This window comes from Oryx dammah, unplaced genomic scaffold (genome assembly GCF_014754425.2).
Source record: "Oryx dammah isolate SB20612 unplaced genomic scaffold, SCBI_Odam_1.1 HiC_scaffold_27, whole genome shotgun sequence".
Taxonomy (NCBI): Eukaryota; Metazoa; Chordata; class Mammalia; order Artiodactyla; family Bovidae; genus Oryx; species Oryx dammah.
This window is the reverse complement of record NW_024070211.1, coordinates 130,853,085-130,858,663: the sequence shown is the minus strand read 5'-3', so window position 1 is coordinate 130,858,663 and position 5,579 is coordinate 130,853,085.

The window sequence follows — 5,579 nt, the reverse complement described above, 5'->3', positions numbered from 1 at the left end:
ACCCTGCTTATTTAACTTATATGTAGAGTACATCATGAGAAATGCTGGGCTGGAAGAAGCACAAGCTGGAATCAAGATTGCTGGGAGAAATATCAATAACCTCAGATATGCAGATGACACCACCCTTATGGCAGAAAGTGAAGAGGAACTCAAAAGCCTCTTGATGAAAGTGAAAGAGGAGAGTGAAAAAGTTGGCTTAAAGCTCAACATTCAGGAAACGAAGATCATGGCATCTGGTCCCATCACTTCATGGGAAATAGATGGGGAAACAGTGGAAACAGTGTCAGAATTTATTTTGGGGGGCTCCAAAATCACTGCAGATGGTGATTGCAGCCAGGAAATTAAAGGACATTTACTCCTTAAAAGGAAAGTTATGACCAACTTAGATAGCATATTCAAAAGCAGAGATACTACCTTGCCAACAAAGGTCCATCTAGTCAAGGCAATAGTTCTTCCTGTGGTCGTGTATGGATGTGAGAGTTGGACTGTGAAGAAAGCTGAGTGTAGAAGAATTGATGCTTTTGAACTGTGGTGTTGGAGAAGACTCTTGAGAGTCCCTTGGACTGCAAGGAGATCCAACCAGTCCATTCTGAAGGAGATCAGCCCTGGGATTTCTTTGGAAGGAATGATGCTGAAGCTGAAACTCCAGTACTTTGGCCTCCTCATGCAAAGAGTTGACTCATTGGAAAAGACCCTGATGCTGGAAGAGATTTGGGGCAGGAGAAGGGGACAACAGAGGATGAGATGGCTGGATGGCATAACCAACTTGATGGACGTGAGTCTGAGCGAACTCCGGGAGTTGGTGATGGACATGGAGGCCTGGCGTGCTGTGATTCATGGGGTCGCAAAGAGTTGGACATGACTGAGCAACTGAACTGAGCTGAATTATTATGATAATAGTGGAGATAATTATTCTGATAAAATATGAAAGCTAAGACCTTTTGCACAGCATAACTTCTTGTATTTACTCCTTTTAGGAGCATATTTCTAGTCTGGTGGAGTCAGGTACTTTTCTTAAAAATTTTTTTTATTTTGTCTGGAGAATCCTGTGGACAGAGGAGCCTGGGAGGCTACAGCCCATAGAGCCGCACGGAGTCAGAAGTGCGACTGAAGTGACTTAGCTTGCACACATAGCCAATCAACAAACAATGTTGGGACAGTTTCAGGTGAACAGTGAAGGGACTGAGCCGTACATATACATGTATCCAATCTCCCCCAAACTCCCCTCCCAGATAAAAGGCCATTTTAGCAGTACCCACTGAAGGAGACATGAAAGGGACATCTACTTAGTGTACCGGATTGTACAAATTTCAGTTCAGTTCAGTTCAGTTACTCAGTCCTGTCCAACTCTGCGACCCCATGAATCACAGCACGCCAGGCCTCCCTGTCCATCACCAACTCCTGGAGTTCACTCAGACTCATGTCCATCGAGTCCGTGATGCCATCCAGCCATCTCATCCTCTGTCGTCCCCTTCTCCTCCTGCCCCCAATCCCTCCCAGCATCAGAGTCTTTTCCAATGAGTCAACTCTTCACATGAGGTGGCCAAAGTACTGGACTTTCAGCTTTAGCATCATTCCTTCCAAAGAACACCCAGGACTGATCTCCTTTAGAATGGACTGGTTGGATCTTCTTGCAGTCCAAGGGACTCCCAAGAGTCTTCTCCAACACCACAGTTCAAAAGCATCAATTCTTCGGCACTCAGCCTTCTTCACAGTCCAACTTTCACATCCCTACATATCTACTGGAAAAACCATAGCCTTGACTAGATGGACCTTAGTCGGCAAAGTAATATCTCTGTTTTTCAATATTCTATCTAGGTTGGTCATAACTTTTCTTCCAAGGAGTACGTGTCTTTTAATTTCATGGCTGCAGTCAACATCTGCAGTGATTTTGGAGCCCAAAAAAATAAAGTCTGACATTGTTTCCACTGTTTCCCCATCTATTTGCCATGAAGCAATGGGACAAGATGCTATGATCTTCGTTTTCTGAATGTTGAGCTTTAAGCCAACTTTTTCGCTCTCCTCTTTCACTTTCATCAAGAGGCTTTTTAGCTTCTGTTCACTTTCTGCCATAAGGGTGGTGTCATCTGCATATCTGAGGTTATTGATATTTCTCTCGGCAATCTTGATTCCAGCTTGTGTTTCTTCCAGTCCAGCGTTTCTCATGATATACTCTGCATAGAAATTAAATAAGCAGGGTGACAATATACAGCCTTGACATACTTCTTTTTCTATTTGGAACCAGTCTGTTGTTTCATGTCCAGTTCTAACTGTTTCTTCCTGACCTGCATACAGATTTCTTAAGAGGCAGGTCAGGTGGTTTGGTATTCCCATCTCTTTCAGAATTTTCCACAGTTTATTGTGATCCACACAGTCAAAGGCTTTGGCATAGTCAATAAAGCAGAAATACATGTTTTTCTGGAACTCTCTTGCTTTTTCCATGATCCAGCAGATGTTGGCAATTTGACCTCTGAGTCCTCTGCCTTTTCTAAAACCAGCTTAAACATCAGGGAGTTCATGGTTCATGTATTGCTGAAGCCTGGCTTGGAGAATTTTGAGCATCACTTTACTAGCATGTGAGATGAGTGCAATTGTGCAGTAGTTTGAGCATTCTTTGGCATTGCCTTTCTTTGGGATTGGAATGAAAACGGACCTTTTCCAGTCCTGTGGCCACTGCTGAGTTTTCCAAATTTGCTGGCATATTGAGTGCAGCACTTTCACAGCATCATCTTTCAGGATTTGAAATAGCTCAGCTGGAATACCATCACCTCCTCTAGCTTTGTTCATAGTGATGCTTTCTAAGGCCCACTTGACTTCACATTCTAAGATATCTGGCTCTAGATTAGTGATCACATCATCATGATTATCTGGGTCATGAAGATTTTTTTTTGTACAGTTCTTCCGTGTATTCTTGCCACCTCTTCTTAATATCTTGTGCTTCTGTTAGGTCCATACCATTTCTGTCCTTTATCGAGCCCATCTTTGCATGAAATGTTCCCTTGGTATCTCTAATTTTCTTGAAGACATCTCTAGTCTTTCCCATTCTGTTCTTTTCCTCTATTTCTTTGCATTGATTGCTGAAGAAGGCTTTCTTATCTCTTCTTGCTATTCTTTGGAACTCTGCATTCAGATGCTTATATCTTTCCTTTTCTCCTTGACTTTTTGCTTCTCTTCTTTTCACAGCCATTTGTAAGGCCTCCCCAGACAGCCATTTTGCTTTTGTGCATTTCTTTTCCATGGGGATGGTCTTGATCCCTGTCTCCTGTACAATGTCATGAACCTCATTCCATAGTTCATCAGGCACTCTATCTATCAGATCTAGTCCCTTAAATCTATTTCTCACTCCCACTGAATTCCTTTATTTAGACAACCATTTATTATTTAATCAATATGAATTCAGCATCTACCACACCCAGGCATTGTTCTAGGAACACAGCAAAGTAGATGGTGAGTTTCATCCTTCTTGGAGTCTTCATTTTAGTGCTTGCTTCTTCCTCTCTGCCTGTTGGAAGCTGCTGCCTTGCTGCCTGTTCTTGTTCCTTCAGACTGACACACAATCCAGCATGTTTCAGTTTGAAACCTCAGCTTCTCTGTCTTCTCTCCTCTTTCTTTTTCACTTTTGTGTAATATTGGAGAACTTCCAGAGTAAGACCTAGACTTTCAGAGGTGCTCCTATTACGTCTTAGCCTTCCTGATCAACAGTTTCAAGTTGGTCTCAGCCTCCTAGTGAGTCACTCAGTCATGTCTGACTCTTTTGGCCCTGTGAACTGTAGCCCACCAGGCTCCTTTGTCCTTGGGATTCTCCAGGAAAGAATATTGGAGTGCCAATCCCTTCGCCAGGGGGTCTTCCTGACCTAGAGATCGAACCTGGATCTCCTGTACTGCAGGCAGATTCTTTCCCATCTGAGCCACTGGGCCTCCTAAGTTGGACCCAAACCCAAGCCCTTGTTAAGAACTGGGGAAAAATCACTGGGAATTAATCTCCTTTATTTTAAACAAACCAGTGATGATGTTGATGAACAGATTCTATTTTAAGACATAGTAAGGATTTTCTATGACGTAAGTAGCATAATCCCCACAAAGTTTTCCCTCAGTCCGTTAACTTAGTGCCTCCTCTTTGATGTTATTTTTGTTGAAATAAAGCAATAACAAGAGAGCCATCATGCAGTTTTATTATTTTATTGCTCTTTTGTAGGAGGAACAAATAGTGATGAAATGGATCCAAATGTTCTCTTAATTAAATTACTAATTGAAGCTGAAATTTTTAATATAATAGTGTACAACTCCAAGTCAAGGTAGATCCCAAAGTGACAGAATGTATTATTGCACTTTTATCTTCTTGTATTCTGGTGTATCAGTGGCCAAGAGAAGCTCTGATCCAGAGTCCAGTGCAGACAGCAGAGCAGGTAACTCAGGGCTTATGAATCCTGTTCTTTGCTGGCTTGATTTTTAGAAATCAGTTTTACCGAGGGCTAACTGCGCTGGTATCTACCATGTCAGATAGTTCCGTACTTTGCCTGTAGACTTACCTTGCCTACAGGCTTCAAGGCATGATGAGGTAATGAATTCACACAGTGTTCATTGACAGGACATAGCATTTGGCCCATTCAGTGGATTTTCTATTACTAGTGGCAAAGAAGCTCTCATTGCAAAGAGAAACTTGAATACAACTATGTTAATTTAGCTGAAATATCTTAACAAGTTACATAAAAATATTCTAAGTAATACTGGACATGCCAAGAAAAATATTCATGAGAACAAGAAATTATATTTCACTTTCTTTTTAAAAAAGGAGATAGTTTCTTCTATAAATCAAGAACACATTCCAGAGTGAAATGTCTGAGTGGAACAATTAGCATCTTCTGGATCTTAGCTAACCAAGAAAGGTGGTGCCGTGGTAAAGAATCTGTCTACCAATACAGGAAGCAAAGAATTGGATATTCAGTCCCTGGGTTGGGCAGATCCTCTGGAGGAGGAAATGGCAACCCACTCCGGTATTCTTGCCTGGAAATTCCCATGGACAGAGTAGCCTGGCAGGCTACAGTCCATGGGCTCGAAAAGAGTAATACAACACCTTTTAAGTTTCTTTTTCACGGTGGGCCTTATTTTCTCCTTTAGATCCAAGATCTATAGTTAACAATAATATTTTGTGTACTTTATTTTTATTGGAATATAATTGATGTCCAGTATTATGTCAGTTTCAGCTGCGCTGCACGATTTTGGACCTCTCATTCTGCCTTCTGTCTCTTATCTCTTCTTACAAAATTTTCATCACCATCTCTCCCTAGTGGGACTCTTGGGAATTGCTTCTGACTTATTTTCCGGTTCACTATTGGTCTCTTCAGTGGACTTGTCCATTGAGTTTTCCATTTCAATAACCATTGTTTTCCACCCAATAAACACTTTTGGGTTTATTTTTAAAGCACGCCCAGTAACATATTTTAATAGTATCTTTCCCCTTTATCGTGTTCTGACTCCTTCCTTTATTCGTAGATGATCTTAAATGTAATTTACAACCTGTATCTGCCTGCTCTGTCATCCGCAGTTCTTGGGAGTGTGGGTCAGTGGCTCACGGTCTC